General features: G+C 42.5%; 1 protein-coding gene across 9 annotated transcripts in view; it reads left to right on the forward strand.

Annotated features, from left to right (window-relative positions):
• Nucleotides 1-17,471, forward strand: part of NRXN1 (neurexin 1) — a 1,213,874-nt gene that overhangs the window by 735,741 nt on the left and 460,662 nt on the right. The gene's annotated exons all lie outside the window — the stretch shown is intronic.

Raw genomic sequence — 17,471 nt, forward strand, 5'->3', positions numbered from 1 at the left:
GCTGTAAATATAAATGCTGCTACTGCTACTGCTAAGTCGCTTCAGTCGTGTCCAACTCTGTGTGACCCCATAGATGGCAGCCCACCAGGCTCCCCCGTCCCTGGGATTCTCCAGGCAAGAACACTGGAGTGAGTTGCCATTTCCTTCTCCAATGCATGAAAGTGAAAACTGAAAGTGAAGTCGTTCAGTCGTGTCCAATTCTTCACAACCCCATGGACTGCAGCCTACCAGGCTCCTCTGTCCATGGGGTTTTCCTGGCAAGAGTACTGGAGTGGGGTGCCATTGCCTTCTCCACTGAATATAAATAAGGGCTTTTTAAAATCGGTTTTATTGATTGGCTGAGATGGTTTGTGTTTGGGGATCTCTTGCAGTTTCTCTAGAGACTATGTAAATTGAAAAAAAAAATCAGTATCACTTGAAAAAATAACCCAAACTGTGATTTAACAGTACAAAAGAGGGTACTGTCTAATCCCTCAAGTAGGAAATTGCCTTTCTTAATGACCTGTTGCTTTCATACTGTTTCTGGCTCCTACTGCTGAAGGAAAAAAGACCCACCTTTACTTTTTTACTGTCTGTTTACTAGCCTCTGAAAGACCTGGCAGTAAATAATCATTGAAATGAGTAAATTTTAATAATAGTAGTAAAATACATGACTGATAAGATCTACAAGTCTCATTTGGACAACCGTGATTACTGTTCCAAGATAGGAGCTAATATTATATGGCAACCTGAAATGAGAAATTAAGAATTTGGCTTAGTGCAGCAATGAGCATGTGACTCCTCTGTGGCTTGTCTACATGGTACTATAAATGTTAGATGGAATAAGATAGCACATGATCCCAAACTGATGAATTTCTGAAGTAGGCAGGTATTTCTGCATTATACTTTGATTTTTTTCCTTGCCAATAAGAAAGGAAACAGATTATGTTTGCAGCTGATCTTCCATTGACCATTGAAGTGTTCAATCAGAATTTAATCTTCTGTTTGCTATGCTAGGAAGTAGCATTATTTTAAAGCAGACCACTGTGACTTGGACTTACACTGTTCCATTCTCAATATCTGGCTCCTAAATTTCATTAATGAGTGGCATTTTACATTGCACAGAAAATTGTACACTATTACATAGCTCCATTCTTAAAAATTAGAACAGCAAATCTGGTTTTAATTATTTAAGGGTGATGGTAGATAAGACATTTCTTCTTTCCATTTGGATGTGAAACATTCGCTCAAGTCTAGAAATGTATCTTGTATCTCTTTGATTAGGTGTCTAAAACAATCTAAGGGTAAACTAGTTCATTTGAAAATAATATACAAGGCAGTCATCGTGTATGCATTTAAAAAATTACCAGATATGCTTTGTTTTAATACCTATCATGTGTTAAATATTGAAGATGACACCATATGCCTAATGAAAGCTTCATTAGGAAGACATTAGTAGATTAATTCCACTCGCTGGGTGGTTTATTTTATTTAGAATGCAATAAGGTAAGTTCATTAGTTTGCAGACATAGTGTTTTCTACTGTACCTCAACACAACTAGGAACAGTTCCACAGAGGTCCACAGATCTACTAACACCTGTCAAGATAAACACACAAGTCTCTGGGGGAATCATCTCAGCAACAGAACAGAGAAAAGCTGAGGAAAGTAATTCTTTCGTGAGAGAAAAAGAAGACAGTTGAAAAAAAAAACTGATTAATGATTTTTGGAAATGCCTCTCAGAGGTCATATATTTTTATACAAGTATCAAAAAATATCCTATATTTTAAGAATAAATATTTTGGAAAATATACTACACATTTGGAAATAAATATAAATATCCTAAGAGATTCAAATGGAATGATCATTCAATCTGAATTGAGCCACTGGAAGTTTTCCCAAAACCTATAGCTAAGTCTCTCATCAATCCCAGAACAGGTATATTGGATTATACGTTGCTATAGTGATATTATTTGAATGGTTATAGTTAAAATGCTGCCAGTATTTCCATTATAAAACCCTATTTTCAAGGATTTATAAGTTGGCTATAAATGTTTGCTTGGCAATTCAACTTGGCAGCTAGCAACTTTGCTTCATGATATTTTATTTTCCTTTTACATAGAAAAGGAAAGACAGACATCTGTATACAACATGAGTAGGAAAATGACAATGAGTTCCATTATTCCTCATAACCAATTTATCATTCAAACTGAAGTTTAACCTGAATTTCTTACATATTTTAGGCAATGAACAAGCTCATCAAAAGCCTACAAGGATAAATTGAATAGGGTTTGATCATTTCTTTTGGTTTTTGGTTTGTAAGGAGTTTTTTAAACTCCTACATACGGAGATACATTTAATCTATTATTTTGGTATTCCATTCATTCAGCACAATGATAGTATAAATATACTATTACATACCTCAGGTATTTTTTTTTTAGGTATTTGTGATAGTCTATACTTGAGAGAGTTTAGCAAATAACTGACAGAGTTTAGAAAAATTTCCAACAATTTTATAGAAGAATAAATGAGCTATTAAAGAGACATAGGAAGGAGAAAAGATAATTTTTTTATAGAGAGAATTGCATGAGCAGTGCAAAAGTGAAAACATATAGCGTGTTTAGGGAAGAGAAGTTCAAGTGTCTGGAGCCTAGGATGTTTGCGGGAGAAGTGGCAGAAGTTGAGATAAAAATAAGACCGAGGCAGGATGGAGGCAAATTTTGAAGGGCTTAATATGCCATGGTAAAGAACTTTGAATTACGTGGAACACCAATCTTTGTAGTGGGATAATCACACTAACTTAACTGTAGTGCTAACTTCAAAATATCACTCTTACAAAGTGTGTAATCTATTTGTCCTGAATTGGATGGTGATTAGATTATAGATCCCAGACAAACCTATTTAGAGATTCAGTTCAAATTGCATGATTAGATTCTTTTCAGTGAATTCAAATGGCAACATATGCTCCAGAACATATATCCATAAAGATAGATCAGACTGGTTTTACGCTCCAAGTACTCCAGCGTTCAGGAAATTGAACTCATGGTATGGGTATGATGTCTGGTTCTAGGTTTGAATATCTTTATTTACTAAGAAATTTGCAAATTACATCTCAGTTTTTATATCACCCTAATTTGCCTTATAGTTGTCCTTCAATGCTAGTTCTATTCTCAACAGTCCCGTGTTGCTTTCTTCTGGAGCAATGCATGTGGCACGCTGTGCCACTGCTGATGCAGGTGACAGCTCCCAGGTTGTCAGTTTTTGTCATCGATCTTTCCCGTAGTTGATGCTGGTCCGACTGAAAACTTAAAATGCCAGGACCTGAAAGGGACTACTTTTTTTCTTTTCTTTTTTTTTAAATGGTACCTGACTATTTGGATGATTAGGTTTTATATCACCTGCCTAAGGCCACATGGCTAATAAGTTAGTAAAGTCAGATTCAGAATGTAATGTCATGCAGTCAGTCCTGTAAAAACTCAGTCCTGCCTCTAGACACTGGCTAGGCTAACTGAGCAAGAGCTCAAATGCAAAAGATGAGAGAGAAAAGAAAATAGTTTTTTCTAAGTAGAATGAAAGGAATTTATAGTTACATGGTGTGAAATGAGAACATCTAGGTTTATAAGGTAGACATCTTGAAGTCTTTAAAGAATGCTTTAAAGAAGAGCTCTGGGAACAGCACTGCTGTCTATGTTTAGAGTACACAGCCAGAGAGGCGAAGTTATTGGTAAGGAGCTTAATTAGAAAGCCCTCCTGGTGTTGGTTAATAAAACCCATGTTAAAGACTTTGACATTCAGACAGAGCAGTGGTTCTGAAAATCTAGTTCCCCTGGGCCAGCAGTATGAGCATTACCTGGGAACTTGTTAAAAATGCAAATTATCAGGCCACTGTACAGATCAAGGGACTCAAAAGCAAAGCAATCTATGATTTAATAAGCCGTTCTAGTGATTCTCAGACACACTAAAGTTTGAGCACCACAGTTTTAGAGAAACAGAATCATGGAGGTGGCTGAACTTGACTGAGTGGGAAGAGTCTGAAATTGGGCAAAATTAAAAATCCTGTTACAGCTCATTATTGGTATGTCTTTAGTCACTATCTAAAATATGTACATGTGAGTAAGTGGCAGTAACTTATATTTAGTGCTTAATATATTTTAGAGGCTGTTCTATTTCATTACACAGTGTTATAATCATTTTACATACAAGGAAATGGGAGTAAGTGTCCATTAAACCCAGTGTCAGATGGATAATAATCACAGAGTCCGATTCAAACCCACAGTCCAGGCACTCAAGCCACATATTCTTCCTCTACACTACGAATGCAGTCCCATCAGACCACATGAACCTAGGGAAAATTGTCAGCAACACAACTTCATTTAAATAACTATACAAACAATGTAAGATGCTAGTGATTGAAAGTGTATGATTGGTTGGTGCCAAAGTAATGCCCACAGCACTTAAAGAGGCAGTTGATAATGAAATGTCTATGACCCAGCCTTGGTGCATAGGCAATGAATTTTATGTCAGATGTCAAAATTAAGTTTTAATTTAAAAGGGCAAGAGAAAAGATAGGGAGCATAAAATATTTCAGGCTTAAACGCCACTAACTGTAATTGAATAAATAGATTCATATTTCACAAATCAAACCACAGGCTTTAATCTATTTTGAGTAAACTGGACATCGTGCTGTCTCATGCTGGGTTCCTGCTACTCTCCCTCCTTTGGGTTATCAATGTGGAGCTTCTAGGTAGTAGGTACATGGACTGAATTCACCAGTCTACTTCTATGATGAGACTATGGAGGAGGGGGGATGAAGGTGCACTTCCAGATAAGTAAACACATCATAAGTATATCTGAATTTTTGGTATCATTATTACTTTTGTGGACCTCAACTTTATCATCTGAAGAGATTGAACTACAAGATTTCCAGGGATGCTTTTAGTCTTGGCATGTTTCCTCCCCCTGCCCCCTTCCCTCCCTCCCTCCTTAATTCATTCTCTTTCTTCCTCCCTCTCTCCTTTTTGCCTTCCTTTCTTTTTTTTTTTCTTTGTCTCTTCTCTCTTTCCCCAGTTTTTTATCAGAACACCTTTAGGGACCTGCAGTAACCCTCAAAGGTAACAGGATCAGAGGTTTGTCTTTACAACTTCACAGATAGCATCCTCTCCCGGGTCTCCCCCTCTTCACTGTCTCTCAGTCCTCACCCAGAAATGCAGGTAGATGGATACATGGGTTCTCTTTGCCTTTCTTGTGCTGACACCAGTAGAAATGCAAAATGCATGATTGACACTCTCCCCATTTTTAATTTTTAAAAGATTAGCGCTGCCTGTGGGTTTTAATATACTTCCTCTCTGTTGTTTTAGTGTCTCCTTTTCTATTTTAAAAGCTTAATACTGAGCTGTAACCATTTCCAATTAAGTTTTAAGAGAAACACAAAAAGGTTGGAAGTGTCTGCCTGACAACCATCCTGCTTCTTGAGGCGGAAGGGTTGATTTTAGGAATAGGAAAAAATAGTTTGAAGTGACCTGTCCTTTTCCATTTCTGTGCACACTCCCCCTTCTCCACGCTCTTCTCCTCTTTCTTCATCTATTTTCTTTCTTTTCTCCCCTCAGCTTTCAATCCCATCTCCCATTTCTTCACACTAAATCACCTGCCTTCTTGTCCACTGTGAATCATTGGTGGTGAATGAATCTAGAATAACCTCCCATTTATAGATATTATATTCTCTTGGTAGATCTTGGTACACAAGGTGGTCAGAGGCAGAGGAGGGTGGACCAGTCTTCCAAGCATTCCCACAGGTCCTAGTGGATTTAAGACGCAGACCAACTTTTGCTACAGAAGCAGACATTTATTACCAAGTAGGTACAAAATCTTATAGCCTGTTATGGAAGCTGGATGAATTTCCAACTCCTGGTTCTTTTAAGCACCACCTCCCACAAATGTCTTGCAAATAGAATTTCTTGAAGCAAATATGGCAGTATTTCAGTGATAGCATTCAGAGCCTCGTCTGTTAGAATTAAGTGATGAAGGGATCAGTGAGCACTGGTTTCATATCGTTTTGTGATGACTAAATGAACTCACTCTTTTGCATCTCTCAGAGTTGTGACATTACAAATATGTCAGTTCTTGTTATTACTAATATTATGGCACTATTGCTTGCAGTAAAGGGTGAAAGGTCTCTTAGATCTGCATAGCCTATTTAAATAGAAGCAAAGCATATTCATAAAAATTTTGGCCAGTCCACATATCTTGAATGTTAATGATTTCACCAAAGACAACCCATTCTTAACCTCCATTAACAAACTGACAAGCCATTTATGTCATTAATGATAACCTGTTTCCAACATATATTCCAATTAATGAGCAAAGCCATATCATGATTAGAGATGATGATAACTCAAGCCTTCTAGAAGCTCCCTCTGACTTCTATGGTTCTGGCTGAAACATTAGAGCATGCATTCCTGGTGAAAGCAACCAGTTCTCCTGAGACACAGAACAGTACTAACTCACATTTATATCACATTGTCCATGCTGAAATATTTTAGAGTGAATTACGGGCAGCCAAGCCCTGTGTCTCCTCCAAACAGTTGTTTACTCACGTGAGAACATATGTCAGCGTTGCCTCAGTTTCCTTTAAATAATACACTTCCAGCCTCAGGAATGGACACGCTGAAAGGACATCAAGAGTAAACACAATCTTTATTAGCTTCATCCACGTTAGGCATGAGTTTGCTCACAAGACTTTTCTCTACTCTCTAGATAGAATTGCTCCTTGTTCCACCAAATTACAGTCATTTATAACAAATATTGCAGCATCTGTATCACAGAATCCAACCCAGAACCTCCTAAGTATTGCAAAGGTGCCCCAGACAGCTACAATTTCTTCTTCCAAGGTAGTCATAAATATTTCCTCTTAAGCCCTTGAGACTCCAGTAAAACTGATATTCCTGGCCTATGCCTTCCCTAACCCCACCTTCATCTCCCAAGGCCTGAGACAATGGAAGACAGTCAGGGGAGTCTTTTGTTCGAGTACTCTTGGAAAGTTTCATCAAAATCTTCTACACTTACTCTATTCCTATTTCTCTCATTTATACAAATCATTTCCCAAATTTCACCCCCTCCTTCTTGTTAATTCAAGAAAGTCAATCGCTGTTTTTCACGGGTGTGACCTCACCTCTGCAATAAAATTTATAACCCCAAATCAGCACTCATGGCACCAAGGTGATCCTTAACAGACATGCACAGAATGGTGAAACATTTGAGTCCTCAACACCCACCTTCCCAGTTGAGGTCAAACAAGGCAACATTCTACCTTTAGCTTATATTGTAAACAAATGTCCTTTGTGTGGTCTATTTAGTACCATATTTTTCACATTTCTGTTCTTTTTGTTTGTGATTTTGTTGTTTAAAACAGTCCCTAAACATAATGCTGAAGTGCTGTTTAATGTTCCTGAGTGCAAGAAAGCCATGATATGTCTTACGGAGAAAATAAGTATGTTAGAGAAGCTTCATTCCGGCTTAAGTGATAGTGATCTTGGCTCTGAATTCAGTGTTATGAATTAACTATATATATGTATATTTTTTTTTCAGTAAAGATGTCTTTAAACAGAAAACACATAAAATAAGGTTATATATCAATCTGTTGATGAAAATACTGTGAGCAGAAACTTGTAGGAACCTAACTCAGAGGAGCAATGGTTTGGTATTCCCTAAATCAGTGTTCATAGTCACTTTTTAGACCATAACTTCTGTAAATAATGACAATTGACTATATGCATTAAGACATAAATTTTCACTTCACAAATGCCGGGCACTAGAGGGAGTACAAACGATTTGTTTCCTCTCCCCTTCAGGAATCTACTATCTAGTTAGGAAGGGAAGGACAGATCATCACCCTTAACCAGGCTATCAGAGAACCATGCAGTGTTCTACATATCTATAGATGGAAAGGGACCAGATGAATGGTATAGGCCCATCAGCTTCAATATGTTAGACCTCTGCAGAGGGAGAGACATACTGCCTATACTCTCTGGAGTGTCTGATATATTTTAAAGCCCTCTCTCATTAAATATTACATTATACCCTTCCTGCCCTGTAGGATTGTTAGGAAAGACAGGGACATGACTGTTTTATAAAGGAAGCCACAGAGCCTTGGGGAGATGCTAGGTTACTAATGTGACATAACGGGTATTTTAAATGGCAGTGCCAAGAAGGCAGCCCAGATTTCCCATTTCTTAAATTAGTGCTCCTCATTTTTCTTTTTGAAGCTTACTGGATGTTTTAAAAATGGATATTGACAATCTAGTGAATTAAAACCCACATGCTAAAAAGTAACAAAATGAGAGAAAATGGATTGGGGATAAGGATGGGAACAGGACACAGTGGAAAGTGCTGGATTCGGGTTCTCTTGATCTTTGAGCAGTTGTGGTAAGTTGGGAGACATGGTGTATTTAAGTAGATAAAAGCACCTTCACTAGCCTGACTAAGCTATTTAGGCTATGGTTTTTCCAGTGGTCATGTATGGATGTGAGAGTTGGACTATAAAGAAAGCTGAGCACCAAAGAATTGATGCTTTTGAACTATGGTGTTGGAGAATACTCTTGAGAGTCCCTTGGACTGCAAAGAGATCCAGCCAGTCCATCCTAAAGGAGATCAGTCCTGGGTGTTCATTGGAAGGACTGATGTTGAAGCTGAAACTCCAATACTTTGGCCACCTGATGTGAAGAGCTGACTCATTTGAAAAGACCCTGATGCTGGGAAAGATTGAGGGCAGGAGGAGAAGGGGACAACAGAGGATGAGATAGTTGGATGACATCACTGACTCGATGGACATGGGTTTTGGTGGACTCTAGGAGTTGCTGATGGACATGGGGCCCTGGCATGCTGCGGTTCATGGGGTTGTAGAGTTGGACATGACTGAGCGACTGAACTGAACTATTACATTTTCAGTAAAATAAGGTAAACTTTTGCAAAGGATGTAAGGTGTTGGAATGCTACACATTTGATTAGGCAGTCCCTGTACACTGGTAACATAGTGACCACCAGAGTCCCAGGATTGACTCTGAATGGCCAACTGGATGGGTGGATGATTTGTATCAAATCCTTCTAGAACTCCTTTTTTCAATACATAATTTTGTTGGTGTAAGAGATTATATAGACAGTAAGTAGCCTGTGAGAGGCAGTGCTTATTCAGAATTGGTTTTTTTTTTTTTGTCTTTAAATAGGAATAAACACAAAAAAATGTCCAGCTACTAATCATTCTATAGTTTTTATCTTCTTTTAGAAATCAGGGAACTCTTTTAATCATACTTCCATATCCCGTCTACTAGCCACCAGTGTGCAGAAGGCAATGGCACCCCACTCCAGTACTCTTGCCTGGAAAATCCCATGGACAAAGGAGCCTGGTAGGCTGCAGTCCATGGGGTCGCTAGGAGTTAGATACGACTGAACAACTTCACTTTCACTTTTCACTTTCCTGCATTGGAGAAGGAAATTGCAACCCACTCCAGTGTTCTTGCCTGGAGAATCCCAGGGACGGGGGAGCCTGGTGGGCTGCTGTCTATGGGGCTGAACAGAGTTGAACACAACTGAAGCAACTTAGCAGCAGCAGCAGCAGCTGCCGCTGCCAGTGACTGGTCGTCCTGGCTAAGTCTACTTGCCATGGCAAGATTTTTACTCTTAGTTATGTACTGTCTTTTCCAGGGCACATTGCTTCAGGTTAAAGATTCTTCATTTCACCAATAGAATATAATGTCCTCTCTTCCTTAGAGGTTAAGAAATTTTTATTTCCTGATTTATTGGTGTTTTTTTTTCTTATGAAACATGATAATAGAAGAGCAGAACTCCACCCATATAAAAGATCATCATAACTGTGCTTTTACAGAGATCTTGGGGGTTCTTAAAGAACCCTAAGATGTTGGACCAAGACACAAGCATTCTCATTCATACTGTTTCTCTCTTCTGTCATCCTTTCTCAGCTGTCTCCTTCTTTCTCTCTTTTATTCTCTTTTTCTGTCTCTTCCTCAATGGGCAGATTTACTCATTCTTTTTCCTCCTTGTGTAGTTTGGCTTCCTGCACTTCTACTGCCTTATATGAGATATGATATTGTAGTAGGAACCAGGGCTCTTTGTTATTAGTAATATGTGTAATTAACGGATCATCAAAACTGATGCTTGAGTAGATGGTGTCAAGCCATATTTCGCAGATTCGGTTTGAACACCTGGCAGAACAAGTTTGGTCCAATAAAAAGAGCCGAATTCTTTCTCTTTTAAGAGCTCTCAAGACACTGGTTACATCTAAACCATAGGGGTAGGGGACGGGGTGCCATTTGCCGTTGTAATTCAGACGGCGGCGGGATCACCTGGCAGAGGAGGGAGAGTTGCCTTTTAGGTGTTCCCCGCATCGCGGTACACGTGTCCCTTTGATGTGTGGAGAATGCTTGAGAGAGGCAAAGCAGGGCGATTTTTGTGGGAAGCCAGACCAGCCTCCCTCGTTACATAGGCTCGTCCTCTGCATTGCATCCGAGCTTCAGTGATTTGCTGTTTGGAGACTGCAGATTTGCATAGAGCCCCTCGCCTCGCCAGCTTGTGTGGTTTTTCTTCTCTCTTTTTTTTCTTTTTCTTTTGCTTCCCCCCCCGCCCCCAACCCCTCCTTTGTCTGCTTCTGCTTTTCCCCAGCTCTCTTTCCCCCGTTCGATCCCTGCTTCTTTCGTAAGGGTGCACTCTTCCCTCTGAACCCCTTGCCGGGCGTAAGTGTCAGGAGGCGGCGGACGCGGAGATTGCCTCGGGAGCAGGCGATGCGCGCCGCTGCTCCGCGCGCTGCCCGGGGGAGGCTGGCGCGAGCGGGCGAGCCGGCCCGAGCTGAATGGAGCGAAGGGGCGCCTGGAGTCCATGGGGTCTGCTTCTGCCTTGAAAGGAGGTTGGGCCGGCGAAGTGGCCTTCTCGGTTCCCACACACAATGCTAAATGGATTTACCTAGTGGATTCGCGGTGGATGGCTGTCATGTAGAAGTGAGGACCCTCCGGGAGGAGCTTTAAACCGTTTCCCCGCTCCCCACCCCCCGGCACGCACTCGCCCGAAACTCTTTGGGAGTATCTCTCGAGAACCTGGAGCCCTGGAAATCTGGGAGCAGCCGCCTGCTCCGCGCTTGCTGTTCCCCGGGACTGCCTTTCCGGACAAGCCCCTATCAGCTGCATTCGCCTCGGCTATGTTTCGGAATCTTTGGGGTGCAAGGCACGGTGGACTCCAGGACCCCGAGAAGACTGTCCGAAGGAGGGAGAGGATGGGTGCCCTGGCGCGGTGAGGCGGCCGGCCCTGCAGCCCACCCTGAGCTGCCCGCTCCCCAGCGCCCTCTTCCCTCCCCGCGCCCCAAACTTTGCCTCCCGCGGCGGCGGCCCCTCGGCGGGCGCCCCGCCATGTACCAGAGGATGCTCCGGTGCGGCGCCGAGCTGGGCTCGCCTGGGGGCGGCGGCGGCGGCGCGGGGGGGCGCCTGGCCCTGCTCTGGATAGTCCCGCTCACCCTCAGCGGCCTCCTAGGAGTGGCCTGGGGGGCGTCCAGTTTGGGAGCGCACCACATCCACCATTTCCATGGCAGCAGCAAGCATCATTCAGTGCCTATTGCAATCTACAGGTCACCGGCATCATTGCGAGGCGGACACGGTGGGTCTGCGATGCCAAGTTCTCGCGGGCTACTCCCTCGCTCCCCCCTTCCAACCCTGCACTCGCTTCTCGGCCCTTAAGGCTCGGAGAAATGGGAGCGCGAGAGAGGGAGGTGCATTTGGGTGTGTTTGGTGGGAGCCACTTATCTCTTTGAAGACAATAGAAAGGGGTTGGAGGAAGGCGTCGCGGGTGTTTGTGGTGAGGGGTGGGAGGGGCGTTCCTTGTCGGGGGGTGTCGGGAGAGAGATGTGGGCACCTATTAAAGGACCATCCCTGGTCGGGCCCCTGGGCCCCGCGGGAAGGGGGCGTTACTAGCGAGAAGGTCACTCCGTGTGGCCGAATAGGGGACCGAGCTCTGTCCGGAGACCTGAGCTCCCGGGAGAGGAGCGCTCTCCGAACCTTTTGTCTGTGCTGTGTGCTGCCCCACCTCCTGCCCATCTTCGCTGGTCTGGGGGAGGGAGAGGTTCCAGCCCGTACGTTCCTCCAAAGAGAACCCAGACTCCGGTGATGGTGGCAGGTCCCGGGACTCACTCAACAGGAGGCTATTTCCACTTGTCCCCACCTCTTCCCTTAATTGGAGAAGGTGGGAGGGTGGTGGAGGCACCTCTCTTATGATTGCCAGCCCCTGCCCAGTTTAGAGAGGACCTCTGAACCCCATCCACTTTCCCCCATCCCTTACACTTACATGCTTCTTTTTGGATCATGTGTGAAGGCTGTTGAGATAAGGGAGGTCCTGTGTCCTCCTTCCCCAGAGTATAGTGCTCCCCAAAGAGGGCAGGTGGGTCAGTGCTGGCTGGTATAATTAAACTAGGAGGTCTGCCTGGAGGAGGAGAAGTTAGAACAGAGAATTGTTCTCACCGAGAATTCCTTTGTAAAGAGCAGAGTATGGAGGAAAGCTTTGGTTGGCAGGTTTCTTCTCCAGAATGGCCAGCAGTGTAAAGCCAGGTTCCTGGCATCTTCAGATAAATGCCTATTTCAGATTCTCTGAGTTCCCAATAAATAAAACATCAGCAGTTTGTGTGTGTGTGTGTGTGTGTGTGTGTGTGTGTGTGTGTGCCTCTTCCCCCAGTCCCAATTTTTCTTTTCCTCTGGTGTAAAGTCTGTTACTTTAAGAAGCAAGGTGAAAGTTACGGACACTCTTTTTACGTCTTTTTCTCCCTCTTTTGCTTGCAGGGCCCCTTTCCCTTTCAGACTTGGTTCCTCACTGAACACTTTACCCCTCCCTAGGGAATTCCTCTCCCCTCTAGCAGCTGCTAGTTATAGCAGAATGGCCCCTTCCCCAGGGAAGGCTTCCCACCTGGAGACAGTTCTGGTTAGATGTGAGAGGCTACAGCCTAACCCAACTGAGGAGAACAAATCCCCTGGGCATCTCCTTTAGGAGTGGCTTAGACACTCTCACAATGAGCCCAGGAATCCCTTCCCTTCCTTCTCCCAGTTCCCTCTCTAGAACTCTCTCCAGTCAGCGTGCCTAGGATGGAGACCTGAGCGATACCTTCAAAGGGTTTTTTTTTTTTTTTTTTTTCCTTTTGACACAAAGTGACAGGAAGGAAAGCTCCCTCTGAAGCAGCAAGGAGTTGCCTAGCTCTCTCCCTTGCCCACAGTATCCTGGTAGCTTGCGGCTCCCTTTCCCGAGTGCAGTCCTTACCCACTGCCCGGCCTTTGTGCAAAATTGTGTGAGCCGGGAGGAAAGGAGGCGAGCCCCAGGCGCGGGCGGGGCAGACAGAGCGTGGGTGGGTGCGGTGAGCCAGATGGGGTATGCGAGAGGGTGGGGCGCCTAATTGTACCAGTGGGGAGCGCTTGGCTAATAATCTTATATGCATATTAATTTCTCCTTTGCTGCGGCTCTGCCTGTCTCCCAAGGGATGTGGCTGAAATCGGAGGGCACCCGGGGGTTGTGGGAAGAGGAGAAGACCAAGTGGGCCCCGCCGCGGAGAGGCACCCTGGTCCTCCTACCATTGCAGCTTCTGCCCCAGTCAGGCGCCCTCTGCTGGTCTCTGCAAACACTTCCTTCCCACCAGAATGTAGTGATTCTCTCTGTGCGTGAATGAAAAACCAGGCGTATCTATCGCTGGGAAATGGAAAGGATGGATGGATGGCGGAGGGAATTGTATGTGACCAGCAGTTGGCATTATTTTGAGTCAAAAAACTCTCTTTCCTTCGAAGGTTCTGTTGTATGGTCATATTTGTTTCTTTTTGAAACTCTTACACCCTTCTCACACATACTTTTGGAAGAAGCTTTCGGATTCTTTTTTTTCTTTTTAATCAGGGTAGCAAACTTACCAGTCAGTAGCCAACCTCCACCAAATAAAAGCAGCTGTGGGTTTTTCGTACTTTCTCTCTTCCCTCCCTTGAAAGAGAGGATAAACTCTGCCTAGAGAACAGCTGAGGCATGTTAAGGATGAAATAAGTCTCTGAGGGTGGAAGATGGAAAGACAGGAGTGAGGTGGAGATGCGACTGAGGTGGGGATGCAGAGAGGCTGAGAGCAGAGCAGGCAGGGTGGTGGCTTAAAAGAAACCTAATAAGAAAGAGGTGATGTTGAATTTGTTGGGTCAATAAGCTCTCTGAATATTCAGCTAATTAGATAGAGCGCCCACAAGGAAATAATCTCTGAGCCTCATAGATGAGGGTGAAGAAAAAGCACAAAGGTGAATGACAATATGATAAACTCCTGGCTGAAAGTCAAGGCAGGTGTAAATGAGGTTTGGCTCAAAAATTGAGACTATGGCAAATATACATATATAGATGAACACAAGAGCTACCCTATTTGCTTATAATAGGATTTTGTGGAATCATGAGACATTTTTCTCATAATAGGGAAAGCATGCATGTGCGCAAATGTGTAAAAGAAAAATCATGTGTGGTGTATTTAAGGGAACAAAACTGAGTCTCCACTCTGTGTTTTGAAAACTGCTGGGTTGACTGTCCAGGTCCATTCTTCTTCATTTTCTCATCATGCCATGCTTCATTTGCACTGTTAGGAGGTGTCACTTACAAGGATTGCAGGGTGCTGAAAGCATTCATCGCTACCTTGAGCATCTTTGTGCAAGCTGACCCAGTTGCAGAGATTATGATGAGGATTTTTTTTTTAATGAATATGAGAAGCAGGTTTTGAGATCACTGCAAGATCCTATTTTATTTTGCATGTACTTAACAATATAAAGGTTGAAAATACCTCCACAGAAAAATTGAATTTTCCTAGTCAAATAAATGGAGAACTGTGTGACTGTAAATGATAAAAAGTAAGTCTGCTTGTAATTAAGACTGCTACTGAAAGCCAGCAAGAGTTCAGAATAAGCCAGTGTGTTCAGTCGGTATTGCTTTAGTGAGGTGCCATATGTGCTGAGCATAGAATGATGTCAGTGCGATGCTCAGGTTTTTATCTCTGCTCCTGGATTTCCTAAGTACCTCTGCATACTTTCAAAAATTAGCTTAGGGCATCTCAATAATTTCAGGAGATAAAGGAAAGAGAAAACCATCATAGGAATGAGCATAGCAGCGCCAGCCATTCTCCTCCCACTAGTATGAACTCCGGAAATTTTACCGCCATGATTAGCTTATACTATTAAAGGGCTTTCCCAGAAGGGAATGTTAACAGATTTTAAAAAGTGTGGTTTATAATTGAGATAGCCCATTGCACTTCTATAAGGAAAATAATTGTATCTTAAATTGATAACATTTCTCTTTCAGAGCCACTTTCATACACACACTAAACTTCTAAAAAGTATGGGGGCTTTTGGAGGCAGTTTGAATACCCGGATACTGAGGCACACCACAGGGGCACCGAAATATACAGCCAAGTCTCTGGCTGCAGTCAAAGAGGAATTAGAATCAGCTCTGCGCGGCCTGTAGCCCAGAGCAATTGCATGAGCTCAGAGCTTTCGAAACTTGAACTGAGAGGGTCTTCCATGTGCTTTCATGGTTAATCTCTTGGAGTAGAAATCATTACAAGGACCAGGACTTTACATCTTGCTGCCAGCATGTATTAACGATAGTGGATACTATGAGAGAGGCTGATGGCATCTGCCAGGTGTCTCATGGATCACTTCATTGATTCTGAGGAGGTTTTTGTTTTTCTCACAGTCAGGAGGGTGCCGTATGATAGAGTGATCCCTTTCTCTTTTGTCTAGCAACCAAGAGAGTTAACAACGCCTTTCAAAATACACTTGACTTTACTGCGTTGAAGAACAATTTTGCTTTCCTGGTAATTGATTCATATGAGAAACTCAGAACATTTTTAGCAATGAATATTCTGCTAAAGTAGATAACCCTACCCCACACTTCTTCCTTACTTTGGCTTCTTGGCCAAAATTGTGCATCTCTGCCATGATATGTTAGACAAGCTTGTCAGCTAATACTCCTGGAAGAATCCTTGAATTAATTATGGCCCAAGTAGTCCAAGACTCTAGTGTCTTAGTTGCCCTTAATTTTAATATATTGATTTCTTAGATGGCCCATTCATTCATTTGGTAATATGTGCATATTTTTGTTTGTACACCAGATATCATGACAGGTCAGATAACAAGGCGGACATTAGTAGCAGAGGGGAGAGAGGAGGAACTAATATACCCAATCATGACCATCAAAAATTTTTGCAATTTAGTTCCAAAAATACAGCAAGCTATTGTTAGAAAGGGTTCATCTTTAAACAAACTTGCCCTTTAAAAGCAAATAGCCTCTGAGCATAAATACAGAAGCTATAAACTTTATGTATGTGTAGAAATCATCCAGGGCTCAACATGAAATGATCTGATGAAAACATCAACATAGTGAATTTTAGCTACATCACTTTGCATTATCCTTTAATGTTAATGTTCCAGAAAGAGCTCCTTACACAATTGCTTTCCACCAAGTAGCTGCATATATTTCCTCTAACAAAAACATAGAGCTTTTTATTTTTCAAATAGAAATAAGGCTTATTTTGCAAATGTATTTAAGGCAGGGGATTCACTGATTTAAGTTCACACTAATGTATTAACAAAAGTAGTTGAGGCAGCTTGGTCTGGTGAAGATAATTCTCAAAATCATTTTCTACATGAAAATTTGGCCACTGCCACTTTCTCACCTTATATAAATTCACTAACTTCCTTATCCTCCCTAAGATTGTTTTTTCAACCTCACTTCAGTTCAGTCACTCAGTCGAGTCTGACTCTTTGCGACCCCATGGACTGCAGCACGCCAGGCCTCCTTGTCCATTACTAACTCCTGGATCTTACTCAAGCTCATGTCCATTGAGTCTGTGATGCCATCCAACCATCTCATCCTCTGTCGTCCCCTTCTCCTGCCTTCAATCTTTCCCAGCATCAGGGTCTTTTCCAATGAGTCAATTCTTCATATCAAGTGGCCAAAGTATTGGAGTTTCAGCTTCAACATCAGTCCTTCCAATGAATATTCAGGACTGATCTCCTTCAGAATGGACTGGTTGGATCTCCTTGCAGTCCAGGGGACTCTCAAGAGTCTCCTCCAACACCACAGTTCCAAAGCATCAATTCTTTGGTGCTCAGCTTTCTTTATAGTCCAACTCTCGCATCCATACATGACCACTGGAAAAAACATAGCTTTTGAATATGCTATCTAGGTTGGTCATAACTTTCCTTCCAAGGAGTAAGCATCTTTTAATTTCATGGCTGCAGTCACCATCTGCAGTGATTTTGGAGCTTAAAAAAAAAAAGTCTGATGCTGTTTCCTCATCTATTTGCCATGAAGTGATGGGACCAGATGCCATGATCTTAGTTTTCTGAATGTTGAGCTTTAAGCCAACTTTTTCACTCTCCTCTTTCACTTTCATCAAGAGGCTCTTTAGTTCTTCTTTGCTTATGCCAAAAAGGTGGTGTCATCTGTGTAT

The sequence above is a fragment of the Ovis canadensis genome, chromosome 3 (genome assembly GCF_042477335.2).
Source record: "Ovis canadensis isolate MfBH-ARS-UI-01 breed Bighorn chromosome 3, ARS-UI_OviCan_v2, whole genome shotgun sequence".
Classification (NCBI taxonomy): domain Eukaryota; kingdom Metazoa; phylum Chordata; class Mammalia; order Artiodactyla; family Bovidae; genus Ovis; species Ovis canadensis.